Source organism: Equus przewalskii, chromosome 4 (assembly GCF_037783145.1).
Source record: "Equus przewalskii isolate Varuska chromosome 4, EquPr2, whole genome shotgun sequence".
NCBI classification, from domain to species: domain Eukaryota; kingdom Metazoa; phylum Chordata; class Mammalia; order Perissodactyla; family Equidae; genus Equus; species Equus przewalskii.
The window spans coordinates 103,963,245-103,982,898 of record NC_091834.1 but is presented as its reverse complement, the minus strand read 5'-3'; positions in this window follow the sequence as shown (position 1 = coordinate 103,982,898).

The following is a 19,654-nucleotide window of genomic DNA, read 5'->3' as shown; positions in this document are numbered from 1 at the left end:
TCATTCTCCTAAATTGCTATGGATTATTTAATCGACACATATTTCTAAAGCTCCTACTTGGCATCAGCATTTTCTTAAGTTTTTTGGAGAACATGGACGTATAAAGTACTCATCTCCCCGGCTCCAAACAGTGCATTCTAATGCCGCCTACACTGTACACAAAAGTCTAAAGAATACACTATTGCAATAGAGTAAGAAGAGCTACCGGAGCTCATAGTCTCCTCCGGCTTTGAAGACCAATGTGGCCAAACAAAGATGCTATTGGAGGATGTGGAGGCTGAAGATGGTCAGGGTTTGGACAGGTGAAGAAGAAGGCAGTTTATTTTAGGGAGAACATATGATAATGGGTCCACTGTAGACATGAGGGAAAGTGAAGAAGGAAAGAGTAGACTTGTAATAGCCAGCCCCGGGGGTCTCCTGGGTAAGATTCAGTGCTCTAGCCACCACGGCCCATGTTTGTTTTCCAGTCAGGGAACCACACCACCTCTCTGTCAGTTGTCACCACCTGTGGTGGCTGCGTTTTGCTGTGATGCTGAAAGCTGTGCCACTGGTATTTCAAGTACCAAAAGGATCACCCGTGGTGGACAGGTTTCAGCAGAGCTTCCAGACTAGAGAGACTAGGAAGAAGGACCCGACCACTCACTTCTGAAAAATTGGCCATGAAAACCCTGTGAATGGAGGGGAGCATCGCCTGATGCAGTGCTGGCAGGTGAGAGGATGGCACAAAAAGACAGGGCAGGAGGCAGGGTTCTGCTCTGCTGTGCACGGGGACGTTAGGAGTCGGAATCCACTCTACGGCACTAACGACAACAAGACTTAGAATAGATGAAATATTTTAGAGTAAAATGATGCAATTTAAAGCAAATGGGAAAAGACTGCTAAGTTATTGCCATTTCAGAACTATTTTATTGTGATTTAAAAGCTTTGCATAAAACAATATCTGATATCCTCAGAGCAAATAGTTCAGTTGAAATGCCTTTATATTAAAACTGCCATGGACATCTAATAGTATTTTAAAAATAAAATACTGGGAGGAAGATGTGCCCTAGAATCAAATTGGTTTTAAATTGTGTTTAGGAAAAATAATGCTGTGTGTTTATTGTTTTTATCAATATGATATATTGTGTGATTGCTGAGCCTAGCAGCTGTCTGAATTGTGGGTGATATTTATATAAGATCAACCTTAAAAAAAGAGAAAACTACAGATGTGGGGGGCAGGGGAGCCCTTCTCAGCTTCACGATGTGTGTGCTGCTCACAGAACGTCACACGGCTGAGTCACGTGTGTGCCAGAAGACAGGACACAGTGAGTGTGTCAAGTGGCCACGCCGTGTACAGGGAGTGGCAGAGCCAGCCACACGAGCCCCCTGACTCCACAGGGGAAGGCCACGTCGCGCATGCTGCTGCTCTCTGGCTAGTTCTGAAATATGTAAATACTGTACTTTGCAGGAGTGGGGCAAACTATTTTATACTTCTTACAGCTCTAACAATTAATTTCAAGTTACCTTCCTAAGTTCGCAAAGCTTTTTAGACTAACAGGCAAGACTGGCCTCGCAGTCTCCTGACTCCCGTTGAAGTATTTTTTTGTACTCTGTGCTGATGCTTTTCCTGTGGTCCAGGCACAGCTCCAGGCTATGCCTTCTTTTACTGCATTAATATCTCTAATCCCATTGTAGTCAAGTCTTGCTCCAGCCTGAGATCTCTTTTCTCTCCACAGTGACTTTGCATAATTCATTTTTGGTCCTTTATAGATGGTTTTTATAGTTTAACTCTCAGAGGGTATTCTTTCTTCCAAGAGTGTTAGTCAGCTCGGGCTGCCATGATGAAATACCACAGACTGGGCTGCCTAAACAGCAGGAATGTGCTTCTCACAGTTCTGGAGGCCAGGAGGTCCTGGATCGAGGTGTCAGCTGATTCACTTCCCCTTTGAGGGCTCTCTTCTTGGCTTTCCAATGGCCACCTTCTCACTGTGTCCTCACATGGCAGAGAGAGGGAGAGAAAGCAAGCTCTCTGATGTCTCTTCTTATAAATGTGCTAATCCCATCAGAGGGGCCCCACCCTTATGACCTCATGTAACCCTAACCACCTGCCAAAGGCCCATCTCCAAATACCATCACCCTGGGGGCTAGGGCTTTACCATGTGAGTTTGGGGAGGTGGGGGACACAATTCAGCCCGTAACACCAAGTAGTTTGACAGTATCAAATATTAACTATAATATCCAGAAGAAGAAATCAGTAATTTGGGGGCAGTAATAAATAGCATAAAGTATCATTTATAGTCTATGCTATTTTTCTAAATTGCATGTTGATACTTTCTAGAGGCAAACGGCCAATTAGTATTGGCTATTAATAATAATTGAAACAATATGCCATGCAATTAGCTCAAACTCTGCAGGTGTAACAAAGTGTGCATCTGCCAGATGGAAGTGACAATAAATGTACCTTGACTTGCCATTGCAGGGCTGCCGGTAGGGTTTTGCTTTCTTGGCATTTTCGCAGGTATCTTTGTCTATAGATTCAGAGACAGTAGGGTCCATAGAAGTCTGAGCTTGAAAATTTGAAAATTAATTTCAATGCAGCCTTGAATATTCCCCACTTAATTTCCCGCACTCTACTATTTACACCAGAAATGTCACAGCTAAGCTACCGGGAAGCAGCATGTTCATGAGGAAGAGCTGTTGCTTGCCCCAAACTTAAGAATATGTGTTGAGTGTTGGGTGTTGGAGAGAAGAAAGAGTCACTCCTCCTCAGGGACGCTCCATAATGACAAGAATGTCATACCTAGGCATCTCTTGCAGAACCAGTGGAGTGTTTGGACTGATGTCTTTTGAAACCCTGATCTTGTGATATAATTAGAAAGACAAACACACGACAATAAGTTCCAAAATCAATTATACAGCACTTATCGTGACGCTTGGAGTCCTTTGAGGTAAAACTACTTCCCGGAGGACAAGGGTTTATTCACCATCTCTCCTGTCCTCCTGGAACAAGGCATCGAGCTGGAAAGTGGCTCTACAACTTTGATGAGTTGACTTAAATGAAACAAATAAATGTTTAGGCCAAATTGCCCACAGGATTCTCTAAACAAAAATCTCACAATTATAGACTATGTGGTGTTTAAGTTCCTGGGTTTCATTCCACTACCCTTAAGGAAAATTTTAAGCAACTAGAAAAAAGAAATTAAAATGCCACAGCAGTCATAGCCCAGGAACACGCCCGATTCCCCATAGGTTGTGTGTTAATGGAAGCCGATGCTCCTTGCTGGGATGGAGATGCTTCCCAGGGCAAGTGGAAATCCGCCCAGAGTATGGTGGGGAATTTCCTGCTTTTGCGTTTTCTCTAGGCTTATGAAGCAGCGTAAAAGTATTAGTCTATCGATAGACCAAGATGATGCCCAGTCATATCTGATTCACACCATTTTTTAAGAATGGGTCAGGTTTTGACCTGAATGCTAATGAGCTCCCAAATACCTTCCTCTTGTCTGGACTTTGGGACCCTCTGTGGGGACTGCTGTGTACACCTGGGCTCAGTACACCTACCCGGTCAGCTGAATGGAGACCCTCAGCCTTGGTCACATACTCACTCCCCAGGAGCCGAAGGGGAGCCAGTTCCTTCTTGAAAATGGACATCAAGGGGATAACTACATTTACAGTCCAGAACAAACAAGAGATACAGTTTATACTGGCATGATGTTGGAGATGACCATTTACCAGCCACAAGAGAAGAGCATTTTTATCTTTATAGGATAACTTTCCCCAAGAACCAGCTCCCTCCATTTTTAGCAAAGGTATGTGCACATGCGTGAGTGTGTATACTTGAAGTTTACTTATTGATCAACAAATGTTGCAGGTTCTCTAAAATGTGTACTTCCTGCACTATTACAAAGTTTATTTGACAAGGAAAAGAATATTGTAGGTACTCACTCAAAAAGGATTATCCCATGTTTTGAAATAGAAATTTAATTGCTTTCTGCAGGTAACAATGGTCATGTGTTCATACTTTCCTACTTCTAGATAATATGCAACAGGCTGTGTTTCGTTTCTCATATTGGGGGGACCAGCCTCCCATCGTGCTCCCATCCTCACACAAAGTGCTCCCCTCCTCCAGGTCCAGATGGGAGCATCAGGTCCTCCCCAGAACCCCTGTCTTGTTCCTCTGGTAGGGCTCTTTCTTCTCTCCCCTCTTGCCTCCTTGTACCTCGCATCCATCCTTCCTCCTCTTCCAAATTGCCGCTCTTCCTTCTCTCTCACCTTCCTCTAGACATGATCTCCTCACTATCAAGAAGGGTTCTGGAAGGAGGTATTGCTGTTCTTCATCTGACGCTAAGGTCAATGTTTCATAGAACCTGGTTTTCTGCATCTTTGTTTCTGTTTTGGTGTGAGTAGGGGTGGGGCTGGGGTAAATAATTTGCCTTTGAGGCTCCTGTGAGAGAAAAAAAGAAAGATAATACATAAAAATCAGCCAGATCAAAATATAAGTTTGCAGGGGGCCGGCCCAGCAGTGTGGCAGTTAAGTTCGCACGTTCTGATTCGGCGGCCCAGGGTTTGCCAGTTTGGATCCTGGGCGCGGACCTATGCACTGCTTATCAAGCCATGCTGTGGTAGGTGTCCCAAATATGAAAAATAGAGGAAGATGGGAATGGATGTTAGCTTAGGGCCAATCTTCCTCAGCAAAAAGAGGAGGATTGGTGGCAGATGTTAGCTCAGGGCTAATCTTCCTCAAAAAACAAAAAACAAAAATATATATATATATAAGTTTGCCACACCTGGACCTTCTTCAGGTGTTAATGTGATACAGAGGTATGCTCCTTTGGAAGCAGGAACATACTTTCAGATATCAGAAATAATGTGGTAAAGGATAGATCTCATGTTAGGGCTCTTACCACACACAAAAAAACCCCACAAAAGAATGCAAAGAAATTTTGGGAGTTGATGGATACGCTTATCACCTTCAGTGCGATGATGGAATCATGGGTGTATGCATACGTCCAAACTCATCAAATTGTGTACATTAAATGTGTGCAATTTTCATTTATCAATTATACTTCAATAAAGGTTAAAAAACAGAAATAATCAATATTCTGGGGTAGATGAGTACTGAAACGGTGAAGAGGTGTCAGTAATGATGGTAAGATCACGAAAAAGATCTAGTCTCCCCAGTAAAGGATCAAAACAACAACAAAGATCAATGCTCAGGAGCAGCATCAAATCCAAAAAAGAACAGCATCCGGGTGCTCTGGGAGATAAACTGAGGTCCATGGATGCAGGTGAAGTCAGTAGCACAGATGACATCAATGACTCAGATACAGGGCAACTCCAAGGCATCCTAATGCATGGGGAGGATGCAGCCAAGGGGGTGGGGCAGCCAGGAGAACACACCTCTTGGGTCTCTCACTAAGGACTCTTAAGTGACCAAGGACCTGGTCTGCTGCAATGGCATTCATTCTTGCAGTGGTGAGCACATCAGGGACACTAAGACAGGCCCGTACCTGGAGACATGGGACTCCTCTCAGGGATGACTTTGGAATAAGGACTCCCCACTGGCCTTTGCAAGCTTTCCTTAGAGCTTCACCGCAGTCTAAGACATTTCCACCATCTTCCTTCCTCCCTTCCCTCCTTCGCTGGAGGAGGAGCCAGAGAGAGTCATCTTACTCTAACAGCCTCCCAGCCTCTCTCTGCTCCCTCCACATTTTCCTCTCATAGGCATTTCCTCTAATAAGTTTCTTGCACATTTAATCCTATCTCAGGTTGCTCGGAGGACCTGGATTCACACCGGTGGCACTAAGAACAGCCTGAGAGGTAAGGCGGGAAATTGGGGAATGGGTGATTTTCACCCTCTGCCTGCAGGTGAAGATGTCACGCTGGCTGTTTGCTGGGACATGGATAGTTCCTGGCGCAAACTGGTGGCTGAATTGCGTACCATTTCACCAATGGTGACTTAGGGAAGTGTCCCAGAGGAGGGGAAGAGTTTGTATTCGCTTATAAGATGGTCAGTCAGGCATGGCCACAAGAAGAGATGCAGGAACAGCTCAGGAAAGCAAAGTTTATCATACTCGCAGGTCCTAGGGACAGGAGGCACGGCACACCATGCAGGGCCACATGGGGAAGCTCCGGGGTGGTCAGGAGGCTGAAGACAGGAGCCAGGGGAAGGTTACCTTATACTGGGGAAAGCGGAACAACCAGGTATGTCGAAGACTACTGAACGTAGGCTCTGCATTGACATCGATTCCTGGAGGTCCAAATACCCTTCATGGCCCAGCTCTAAGAGTGGGGGCCCACAGGAGCTAGGTAAAATTTGGAGTCCTAGCTACTGCTCGTCTCACAGTGATTCACCGTGTCCATGGATCTACTCAGTGTCATTTCTCCAGTACATATTCCCCAAGGACATAACTGGAATTAATATCCTTAGTAATTCGAGTCAATCTTTCACTGGGTTTCTAGAATGTGGGTTAAGAACTATTATAGTTCAGTGGAAACCTCTGAAAATCCTCACTCCCCTGCCAAGATAGTAAATAAAAAACAATGTTATATCCCAGGGGGAGACAGCAAAGATCTGTGCCACCATGGAAGACTCAAAGAATCGAGGGAAGCGATGTCTACTGTGTCTCCACTGAATTCAGCAGTTTGGTGCCTGCAAAAACTGGATGGATCCAGGAGAAAGAATGTTGCTGACACAGACTGATGAATAAGGTGTGTTTACAGCCAGACACAGTATTGCTCTAAAGCAGGCGACCATGGCCTCATGTCCATTGTCTGCAGCCATCCATCTGGCAAATATATTCTTTCCCATCCCAGGTAGCAAAGCCATCAGAAACAGTCCAGACTCACCTGGGACGACAACGCTGTTCATTTGTATTGTGTCTCAGGACTGTGTTAGTGCTCCCTTCCACTCACATTGTGGCCTGATGGTCCCACAGCCTCCCCACCTCCCACCCCACTGTCTATCAGAGGTTTCCTCTGATCCATTTCTTCCATGCTTAAGCCTGCCTTCTTATCTGCTTTTCAGAATATCTTGACCAAAACAAGGAGTATCTCAGAAGCTATGGAATGTCTAACACTACTCACTCTTACCTTTTTTGCATATAAAAATATTAGGGGTTATTTTAGTTTGTTTTCTTTAGAAGGAATTTAATAAGCTCAAGGTCAGTCTGGCCTAGTGCAGACTGTCAATCACGTCAGGACATTGAAATCATCTTGGGAGCTTTAAATAAGTAGCTGGGCCTTTGATTGCTCCCCAAAATACTGCCTTCTTGGTCAGAATGGACCTGGGCATCCGAAGTTTGACATGTGAGTTAACTTCTCTACGTCTCAGTTTTCCTTCTGCTAACGTGAGACTCCTTTTTGTCCTGCCTGGTTGTTATAACGGTCTAAGAAGCTGGAATTCTCCTGCCCATGGCTTGATTCTGTGTTCCCTTCAACACTTTCCTCAAACATTCCTTTCTCAAAGAGGCCTTGGTTACTGTTGCAAGCCCGCCTCGTGACAGCCGAGCCTGGTCCCTGAGGGTTCCTCCCCGGGGTGCCTGTCAACCTGAAGTGTGCTGCAGAGTGACTCATTCACTGTGCTCACCGCGCCTCTCCCTCGGCGAGAATGTCAGCCCCGGAAGAGGCACTCGGCGTCTTTTGTTCACTCTGTAAACTAGAACAGAAGTCGGCAAGCTACCGCCCATGGACTAACTACGGCCCAACTCTCGTTTTTGTAACCAAAGTTTTCTTGGGCCACACTCACTCCTGTTGGGTTGTATATTGTCTGTGGCTGCGTTTGTGCTGCACTCAGATGCAACAGAGACTGTTGTCTGACCTGCAAAATCTAAAATATTTACTGTCTGGCCCTTTACAGAAAATGTTTGCTGACTCTTGGGAAAGACGAGTACCTAGAATATAGTACGTGCTCAAGAAATGTTCGTTCATTTATTCAACAACATGTCTAGCACAAAATTAGCACTCAAAACTGGTAAATTTTATACTTGGTTTGATTAAAAGGGAGTACGGCCAGATCAGAAAATCAAATCCCTGGAAATCCATAGAACAAAACGTTCATGCAAATGGACTGAGGGTGATTGGCTGAGACTGCAAGTGGACCAGAGTACTCGGTTTCTTTACCTTGATCCTTTTCTTGTAGAGGAAAGGGAAAGGATTGGAGGAAAGAGCTTTCATTGCCTCCTTTTGTTGCTCACCTAATTTTTGTTTTCAAGCCTCAATTAATCAAAATAATTCTACTAATCAAAATAACTCTCCTGACTTAGGAAGTGGGGCCTTTATTGCTGGGTAAAAGGTAGATTTCCCTGCACGGGGGATCTGGCCTCCCGCCTCCCTTAAGGTTTGGGGTCTGGATCATCTTTGGCTGGCAACCTACAAGGGGTTCTGTTTGGAAGCTGTGCTCACTATCATTACCCTGAAATTGATTTTTAAATTGTGCATTAGTGTATTCATGAGGGAGCATCTGCTTTTTTTGCCAAGAGCAAAATTGTGAAGTTGGAGAACTTTATTAACAGAATCCCTGGCTTTTCCTTTTTTCTTTGACCTTTAAGGCAGGATTCTTACCCTTTTTTGAGATATAGGCCCCTTGGCAGTTTGGTGAAGTCTGGAGACCCTCCTATGAGCAAAGTTCTTAAATGCAAAAAGAGGAAGGAAAAAGAAAACCATAGGATCACAAAGGAAATGAGTTATATTGAAATTGCAGTTAGCCAAACTTAAAAGAAAACAAATTTTGATAGAGTAACATATGTGATATTTTTATGAAAATGTTGTGGATGATAATTTCAAAGTCAGGTTGAGGGTAAACAACATTTCAGGATATTTGCAATAACTGTAACATGATATAAAAAAATCAATGATTTCTAATGGTAACGAAGTCATAGGTATTGCTAATGCAACAATGGTTGTTGCCTACATTCATAATTGAAGGAGATGCTAAATTTCAGTTAGTGATGAAAGGAAATAAAGATGCAACTTTTCCTCCATATTCTTTCACAAACCCTCCTTTTTGACTCCAAGCATGAAATTTACTTGTGCACTCTCTAATCTGTTCCTTCTCTCAGAAAGTATATCTTGGGACTGGCCACATGGTTGAGTGGTTAATTCCGCACATTCCACTTCAGCGGCCCAGGGTTCGCCAGTTCAGATCCTGGGCACAGACCTATATGCCGCTCATCATGCCTCTGTGGAGGCATCCTACATAGACAAACCAGAATGACTTACAACTAGCATATACAACTATGTGCCAGGGCCTTGGGGAGAAAAAGAAAAAGGAAGAAGACGGGCAGCAGACGTTAACTTAGGCCCAATCTTCCTTACCAAAAAGCAAATCTTAACAACAACAAAAAAGAAAGTATATCTCGCCTTTCATCAATTTAACCTTGGGGTGAATTTAAGCCCATACATTTTATCACCCAAAGAGAGGTACCTTTAAAACTGTACCTCTCAGTTCCAAGGGAGATCTGATTTTCCTGGAAAAGAAATTTCCATAGTAGCCCCTGAAATCTTAGTACAGGTGTACTAGGAATTCTACTTATGCCTAATTAGTCTGGCTTTGCATTAGTCAATTTGGCCTTAGCTAGTGCACGTTTTGAAAGCTGGTGAGATAGATGTAGAATTGCAAAATTTGCAATTAATCTGCTAGGCAGTGGTAGGCTACAGCTGGCCCTATGCGAAATAATTCATATAGCATTATGGGAATTTATCTTTTGCATTGCCTCAATATCTTGCTTTTAGGTGCATTTGTTACTAAGCAGCTGTTGTAATGGACTACTGTATTATTATTGTTGATAAAATAATAATGATTTTTTTGCAGTCACTGCGCATCTTTCTTTGTTCCCTGACTTTGTTTGCATACGAAAATTAAAGGAACAAATTGTCACTTAGTGCTTTTCCACCTCTGCAGTAAAAATCAGCAGGAAACTACAAGCTCAGAATTATCAATGAGCAGATGCTAACAGGTTATGAAACTATGCAAATCACAGTACACTTGAATAAATGAGCTAAAGTTGGTGCTCTGTCAACTTAGACATAGCTCAACACGACTCAGTAATGGAAGTTAGGGAAAATATTTAAAATGGAAGGAAAGAAATATCTAGAATATTTTCCTTCTCCAAACCAAGCCATTTCTGGGATAGAGGAACTCCTAATAAATTTGCAAACCCTGTGTGTCGCTTACCCAGCGGCCATTTTCCTCCATTTTTTTATTCTTGCTGGTGGTTACTCACCTTTCCTTCCTCCCAAGCAATGAGATTTTAGGCACTTGAAATTGCACTGGCCCTTGATATGAAGAGGATGCAGGCATGGGAGTCTCCTAGTTGACATCAGTCCTTAAAGCCAAAACAAAATGCTCTCCAAATATCACACATTTATATACTCAACAAAGATGTCTTCTACATCGAACATTTGATGATTCTAGTACAATCTTACAAAAAGATAATAAAAGGCAGAGTCTTGGAGAACAATGATTGATGAGAGCAGTGGAAACACTGGGCATTCCTACGTGCCAGGCTTTCAGACAGGCAGCAGGAATGCAGAGATGGAAAAGCTACCTGCTGCCCTCAACCAGTTTAAAGTGTAATGAGATAGACAAACAGTAATCTTTTTTTTTTTGGAAAACTGTGTGATGGGTGCTTTGGGAGAGATCTGTACAGGGTGCTAAAGCCACACAGAGGACGTTTACAGAAGGCTTCCTGCAGCGTGTGGTACCTGAAGTGGGTTAAAATGAACTAGAACGTGCTACCCAAATGAGGAGAGACAGAGGGCTTTCCATTTAGAGAGAACAGCAGACAGGTGAGGGAGACGCACATTAAAGAAATGACAAGTAGTTTCAGACGGCCGGGGGAGTCTAAAGAGTGTGCCACGCAGCATCTGTGTCTATTGTGCTGTGGGGAACTGTGGCTGAGATGCCACACTCTGTTCTCTGAACCAGAGGCCTCATGTTTCCTCTCTTATTTCCTCCGCTCATATTTCTCTCTCTCTCTCTCATCCCTTCTCTCTCATCTATTTATTTATGAACTTAACAATATCAGGCTAAATGACGTTAACAGAGAATTATTAACCTGGAAGCTAGATGAACAGAAAGTACCCTGTCGCTACACAGAGAGTTGTACCAAAATGTAAGACAGGTTAAGGGACGAGAGGATTAAGTAAGGTCTAAAATTCATCCCATCAAAGTATCAGAAAGAGACAATGAAGAACATGGAAAAGAGATACTATTTGAAGAGATAATGGAAGGGAATTCTCTGTAACTATTGAAGGCCAATCTTTGGATACAGGAAGCCCAATAAATCCTGAGCAGGAGAAATAAGAAGGAATCTACACCGAGATCTATCAGAGTGAACGTGCAGGACAACGTGGACCAAAAGTCCAGCCTTCAGAGAGAAAAGACGCCTTATCTACAAAGGAAAGATAACCAGGCCGAGAGCCAGATTCTCAACAGCATAACCAGCATATAGAGAAAATTTCTCCATTGAAAACTCTTTATACAACAAAACTATTTTTCCAGAATGGGAACAAAATAAAAACAGTAACAAACCAAAAACTTACACGAACAGAAACTCTCTAGAGGAAATCCTAAAGCAGCGCCCCTGAAGGCACAGGCAGATCCAGGACCATGCAAGGTGTTGGCTCAGGATTTAAATCCACAGACTGCATCGTTCGTTAAGGGTCTTGTGGGGAAAAACACGTTGGCTGCAATACACAGAGTTCTTCGCCATGTGGTTGATGGACATTCTGGCTCATGCCCCTTTCCGGGTTATGGACAGTAACTGGCAGCTTGCAGACCAGTGCTAACACGCACACCGCACATTGAATGGCCGTGTTCAAAAGGAGGTACTTCAGGAAAAAAGAAAAACCATTCCAAAGAAAGTCTCGACATCTAAAAATAATAGTGAGGAAAGAAAGTGGCAGGTAAATACATAAGTCTAAAAGGGGAAAATAAGTATATTTTGAAACAAAGTAATCTTTGAAGTTAGAAACTTAATATAGTACAGTAGTCAGAAATGGGCAATCAGAATTAAAGCATTATAATCAGCTTTATCTGTGAATATACCGGTTGCCCTTTAAAATTTTCAAAGTAAATATGCATGTTAAAATTCTTAGGGCAAGCAAAAGATATAGAAATAATAACATTCCCACTAGTAGAGGAGAAAGTGGAATAAAGAAATACAAACAACCAAACAGACCTCAATTGCTCCAAATTAGGAAAAACAAGAGAAAAATAAAGAAATGTGGAAAAAGTAGAACAAATAAGAAGAAAAAATAGTATGGAAGAAATGAATTCAAACATGTCTGTGATCACAATGTTGGACCCAAACAAACTCTCTAGTTAAAAGACATAAAACATAAGAATACAGAAAACTGAAGTCAAAAGATGGGAAAGGAAATGTCAGGCAAGCACTAATTATTATTTTATTAATAAAATAATAATATATACAACTGGTGAAGCTACACTAATATCAGAGAAATAGACACTATCCAGGGAAAAAAGCATTTTTAAAATAAAGATGTTAACTATGTTGATGGACTGCTTCACTAAGAAGATAGATAATTTTAAATGTGTATCCACCTAATTCTGTGACTGCAAAATATAGAAAACATAAATACATAGGGATATAAAATTTCAAAACAACAAGAGGTTAACGACAAATTCAGCGTTAGACTGAGCTGTCCTAACAAGAGGTGATGGGTAGACAGACGGTACCAGCCTCTCGTGCCCGTGTGTCAGCCGTGCACGTGAACCAAACACACACAGTCCTCTTGGGAAAGGGAACACAGAGAAAATGACAGCCACGGTGGAAAAGAAGCAGCAGCTGCTCTTTCCTGTTCTGAGAAGAAGACGGAATTGGAGGTGCAGAAGCGAGGCTCATTCCTGTCATCCTGGGGTTTCGTCTCTGAGAACGGTCGTCTCATCCGTGTGCGCAGCAGGCCCCGGGAAGGGAGCTTCCACGCCTCCAAACTTCCTGACCTGCACCGCTGTGCTCAGATCTGAATCACTAAGATGCCAGTCCAAATTTAATTTCTGCTACTCCTGGAAATGATTATGTATCAAGAAATTATCAGACTTCAACAGATCGACAGGAGTGTTGAGGGAAGCACATACAGGGTGTGCAACTCCCCGCAGTCCGGAGGAAAGGAAGGAGCAGCAGATAACTCAAGCACCTCCAGTCCTTGAAATCAGGAGCCACTCATGGCCACTGGGGTGTCCTTCATATTTTATCAGTATTTTATAGAGGTGGTTTTTTTTCTTCCCTTAGATTCTGTCTTAAAGTAATTAGGCCTTTTGCCAACATTTGACTGTTTAGATTACAGTTTATTATGATCACATACTAGGTATCTGAAGTCAAGAGTGAGCCCCATCCTGTCTGTGGCTGCCATACATTTCCCACGGGCAATTGACTGCGCTTACTCCTGCCTCCGTGCCTCCCTCAGCCAGGCCCCAATGCCTCAAATCCTCACCACCTTTCTTTCCACCTTTTTAAATGTTATGCAGTGTTCAAAGCCAATGTCAAATTCCACCTCTGCCAAGCAGCCCTCCAGCTCCAAGACATTTCTCCCTGGTTGAATCCATGTACCATTCCTAGGCCTCAATGTGTGCCTGCATGTGTTAAGACCTTCCCTCCTGGTTTCCAAAGCTGTGGTCTTGGGTCTAAGTTTCGGGGCAGGGTTCATTTTTATCCTTTGCTTATATCTTCCACAGAGAAACATGCCGGCTGATTCACTGTTGCATTGATGGAGATGCCAAAATGAGTTAAATCATATCTCTTGGATTCTGGGAGCTTGGAAATTCAATGAGTTCACTACAAAAGATCTGAATTTCAAAAAGGTGCATTTTGAAATTGACTTTGAAGTAATTTAATTGTATAGCTATTTCTTAAATTCCAATATACCTGCTGAGTTATACGGTATTTCAGCCTTTGTGAAAATAGTCCATTTCTTCGTTTCTGCCAGGTGAGATCCATTACTAACTTCATGAGACCAGATTTGTGCCCAGTCCTTCCAGCTCTTTATTTAGTTTTGTTTATCATCAACACAATCAATTGTTTGTCCTCTCATAAACAGGGCCATTATCTTCGTCTTCTGCTCACAACAAACACCTTGGGGGAGCTGAATAAGAACTATGGACATTTGCCACAAAGCACCAAAAGATAAGACAGAACAAAATATAGTACGTCAATCAGATGAACAGAAGGAGCAAACAGTAAGAAAAATGTCGTTTCGTTGCAGCCTAACAGAGCCTCCCAGTTACCACTACAGTAAAATATGAATGAACTCATCAGGAGCTGTTGACATGTGGAACAATAACCACATCCCAACTACCTCAAATCTCGTTTAAAATGAAGACTCCTGGAGGAAAGGAATCTAGGACATAATTCAGCCTCATAAGAGCACAGGGGCAGCCCTATATAAATATGATAAAGTCGTTTCAATACCCACTTACCTTCTCCTAGCCTCTCCTAGGTGTTAATGTCTCATCCAGTCCTTGTCTCCAGAGATGCCCAACCACTTGTTGGTCAATTATGCATACCTCCACCCAAGATCTTTGCGTTAGCTACACACAGAGTGGGCTGGTCCAGGACCCAGCCTACCACAGAACCAACTAAATCCTCACTAGCAGCCGTCTATCTATCCATCTATCTATCTAATGATAGCATCCTGGCATATATATTTATACAAGGGATTACCTTGTCACTATGCTACTCATTTTGGGAAAGGAGGAGGCTAAAAGAGCATTTTGTGGTTTCTGCCTTCTCCCTTCTAAAATCTAGAAAGGAATAACTGGCTAATGAAACACGTGGAGGGTATGCTTGACCACTATACCAATTGTCCCCTTTTGACTAGGTATGACATTTCTTAATTGATGGACGTGTTGCTGGGTGTGTGATGGAGCCTTTCCTATATCTGTCTAAAATTCTGCCATGAGGATGACCACTGGGTCTTTCTGAGTTCAAGCCTCGTGCCCTGGTACAGAGGAGAGCGCTACTGGGGAACCTGGGAAAAGCCCTAGGCAAGATGCCCAAATCCCTGGGCTCTCGTCTTGACTGTGAACCTCATCAAGTACACAAACCACTTTCATTGTCCCTAATTCTTAGCTTTCTCATCTGTAAAATGGGCTAACAATCACTGCTCTCTTTAACTCACAGGGCTCTAGTGTCAAAGGAAATTCTGCATGAGACAAAGGCCTTGCACCTGGGGAGTGTGATACAGATGCAGATGTTGGGCAAAGCGTTCCAAGGGGTTCTCGCGGAGGGAGGATGACCACAGGACAAAGGGGCACGAGCCTCCTACCACCAACTCTCTCTCCTCTCTCTCTCACACACACTCCCCCACCCTGTTATTCCCTAACACCGTGATTCCAGACTCTGTGTTCAACTGACTTGACTGTCTCTTGGTGTCTCCTCTCCTGATGTTCAGTATTGGCCTCAGGTTCCCTCCAGGAGCTGTCCTCACATCCTGAATGGTTCGCTGTGTGACCCCTGCCCTTTGCACCCTGAACTCTAGCTACTCCTTGGGTTAAGTTTCTTCATGGCCCATACTGTGAGTAAGGATCAGTCAATGATGACAATGACGGTGATGCTGTTCATTTCACTCACCAGAAAGAATCCTAGCTGCCTATTGACCATGCATGGAAGAATAATTTAGCAGTCTTAAAGCTGTTTATTGCCAATTCTAATGTATTTGGTGATTAAAATGCAATCTATATCGCCTAGTAATGCAGGCATACCAAACAGAATAACTTTTCAGACATAAAAGCCAGATTGTTACCACTGAGCTCATTTAAAGAAAAAAAAGAAAATGAGTTTTTAAATTTGTTTTTATTCTAGATTATTTCTTAGGAATTCAAAAACAACATTTGCCTACTGTAGCCACCATCAGGATAAAAAATGGATACTGTTCAAATACTCATGAAATAGATAATCGTGTGTTAGGAAAACAGCTTCCAATGGAAGAGTTAAACACCAATTTGGTGCAGCTGTTATTACAGGGCTCTCGGCCTGGATTTTTGAGGGTCTCTTCATTTAAAGATAATCCAGAAATAATGAATTTAGAGCTTAGATACACTTTCAGAACATTCCCATGACTATTCAACAAAGCTCTTTAATGCTAATTACACGTAATTTATTTGTAAGTTTACTTACTGGAGGATTTGCAGTTCAGTATTATGTTGATTTTTAGTATGATCAGGATTTACTATATCAGTATTTGTCTTAGATTATTGAAAACCTAAATTCTTTTTCCTTCTTTCCTTCTCCCTTCCTTTCTTGCTGTGGTTTGTTCCTTTATTCAGGTGGATGGTGTTGAGCACTGCTATATTCCCGCCATATCCTGCAGGCATGTAGGGTAGTGTGCTTAGAGATGCAATGAGAATTCTAAACCCACATGAGCGCCTGTACCGGGAGAGGAGGTGTGTAGCCCAGCATTGGGGGATCAGGGCCGGCTTCCTGAAGCATGGATGGGAAGCTATCAGAGGAAATGCAGTAGGAGGGAGGGGGCCACTGGGCACACCAGCCTCAGGAACAGCCACGGTCTGGTGAAGAGAGAGAATATCGTGACCCAATCATAATTCCACTCAGTTGACGTGGAGATCACAGGAGAATCCTGCAGAGAGGTAGAAGCATAGCCATACAGAGAGACCCAGTTACTGTGTGGGATTTTATCCTGAGACCAATGGGCTGGGGTTTGGGGGCTACTTTTGTGTTTTACATACAAAGTGGCAGGATGCGATCTGTCTGCATTGTGGAGAATAACCAGAAGAAGACTGCAACCCGAGCATCCTCTAGGAGGGAGCTGAAATAAACAAGGCAAGTGATGAGGGTTTCCTGGGCCAGGATGCTCAGGGGGCAAGATGCTAAAAAAATTAGAGAAATATTAAGATGACAGATTGTCAGGACTTAGTCTTGAGAGGCGAGAAGTGAAGAAGAGAAAGGGCTCAAAGATGACTTGGGGTATCGTACAGACTGCAGGGCCAGTCACTAAGAAAAAGTGGCAGAGGAGTGAGGAGTGTGTGGTGAGGTCCATTGGAGACGCCTCTAGGACCCTAAAGAGGAAAGGCCCACTAGGCAATTGAATATATAGATCTGGGGCTTCAGACAGAGGTCTGAGCTGGGGACATAGCTTTGAGACTCCTTACATGGAGACCAGTTGATGCCGTGTGAATGGGTTTGGTTGCCCAGGGAGATAGAGAGAGAACGGAGGAGAAGGGGCGTCATTTATGTGATGGACTGTGAGGAATAACCTTAGAAAAAGTAGCCAGAGAGGAGGCAGGGAAACCAAGAGTGTATGGAGCCTTAGAAGCCAAGAAAAGAGAACATCTCAAGAGGGAGGGAAGGTCAACAGAGTCAGGAAACTGCAAAGAGGTCAAGGAATAGGAGGACTCGAAGGTGATGGTGGCTATGAATGCTGCTGCTACCAGATATGTGCATTTCTGCTCTTCTTCCCTGGCTCACCCAACCCCATTCCCCAGCCCGCTGCATTTGGATTGGAGCATGATTATCTGGCGGATGTACAGCGGGCTGAGGCAATGCACTCCACTTAGACTCCCAACTTCGTATCATTCTCCCATGTGTCCACCTCTACTCTCTGTGTCCCAATCTGCAGTGACCTTAGAGGGTGAGCACGGAAGATGGCGACTTCACAAGATGAAAGGTGCCTGGGTCCCTGACTGACTATATGGAGCAGAGCCCCCACATTGGACTGTGATATAAGAAAACAAAAAGACCTTTAGTTGCCTTAAGCCACCGAGATTTGCAGATTGTCTGTATAGAAGTGGACATGTTCTGACTAATACGGTGTACACTGGCTTTAGCAATAAGCAATCCACTGGTGACATTTGGTGGTAGCGATTTCAGAGTAATGGTGAAGACAGAACTGGGTGCCAGCAAATTAGAAAAACTAACTCAAGAAGCTTACCTGTGGAGGAAAGGAAGACTCAGGCAGCAGCCAAGTGACAGGGATGACATTTTTTGAACTAATTTTGCCTGCTTTCTCTCCTGTGTTTCCTTGTGTGTAACCTCCTCTGTTGGGCCAGAGGAGCCCGCCTGCCTCAGGGGGATTTAGGACAGTCACACCCAAAATGCAAGGAGAAAGAGAAATAGAGGGCTCAGCTTTCGACATCCAGAATGGGATTTTAGAGTCTCGGAGCTGACTTGTTTCGTCCATAGTGAGAAAATAGAGTTGAAAGCCAGATTTTCTTGGAGAGGGATAAGATAATTCAAAATGACAAAGCTCCGTTTTTTTCATGTCAAGGGCCCCTGCCTGACAACCTGATCACTGGGGTTAACATAAACAAAAGTCTCCACCACTGGGGAGAACGCGAACCCGGAGGGACACGTTTCAGGTGCTCAGCAACCTCTTCTAGGTGTAAATGAGAACTAACTTGTACCCACGCATATTCACATTCATACTGAAATATTTTAAAATAAATTACAACGCAGAAATGCAAAACCACATCTGGACTGCCTGGGGAATATATCACACACCTAGCCATGGGCTCCTAAGCAGGTGATCAATGGGCTAGATCAGAGACCCAGCTTCCTCTCCTGGGAGGTGGGGCGTGACCAGGGAATTTCAATTATTCTGAATTGACAATTATTTCTGGGAATGCCAGCACTTAGTCCCTCTATCTTTTGCCCTTCATTTTGACATCCCTTGTGTTGACTATCCTTAGTTGTTCAAACAACTTGTACTTCACTATTCTAGGTTCTTGGCCCAGCACTGTTCTATCATGGGGATCTTCCCAGGACTCTGACGTGGACATTTTCCAAGTTCATTGCTCTCATTTGGAGATGAGCATGCAATATTGCTGCCATGCAGACCAGCCTCACACGCAGAATCGCGTCATCACTAAGTATGAGAATGTGGAATGTGATGCTCTTTTTGTAGGTCACAGAGGGTCTGAAATTTCATACTTCTTTATTTTGAGTTCAAGATGCCCTCTTCAGGCTTTCTTCATGGTTATAAGGTGGGTGGATGGAGAGGAGACTTCAGCAGTCACTGGTTGAGGCCCCGCTGGAACGCTGAGGGTGGCGCTTTGGAAGCCACCCCTCCTGAGGGTAGGGAGCTCATGTAACTATACCTTGGTCTTGCTTTCTTCCAGGACCTCATCCATTGTTCTCCATGGTCCTTCTCTCTATCTGCTGGAGAGTTCTTTCTTGGCCACATCTGAAGTCATGTGGAGGAGTGCGACCTTGTAGGGTGCTACATAGCTTTCTCGTCCTGCTTTCTGATCCTGCAAAGTTGGAGAAACAGCTGTTTGTCTCACGTCTTGACTGTCCAAATCCTTACCTGTCCAGTCTCTTTTACACTATGGTTCAATTACACGCAGACTTCTGACTGTTTGCCCTGGTCAGTTCCTGGAACCAGGAACTGTACCCAAAGTTATCGCCCAGACCTCTTTTTCAAGTTTTACAAATTTCTTTGCTCCACTGCCCCTTCGTCTCTCTCAGCTTTGCGCCTGCTACCCTGAGATGATTAGACTTGATGAAGAAGGCTACACCTTAATCTGGTCTTCACTGGAAGGCCAGGGCTGGACTGTTGGCGTCAGGCAGACCTTCTCAATCCCATTTCTTACTATTTGGGCTTAAAATCAGTACAGCTCTTCCAGGCTCAAAGTACTGAACTCTTGTTGTTCTTATTTCATCTTGAACAAAGTTTTTTCTGATATAAATGTATGCAGTAATAA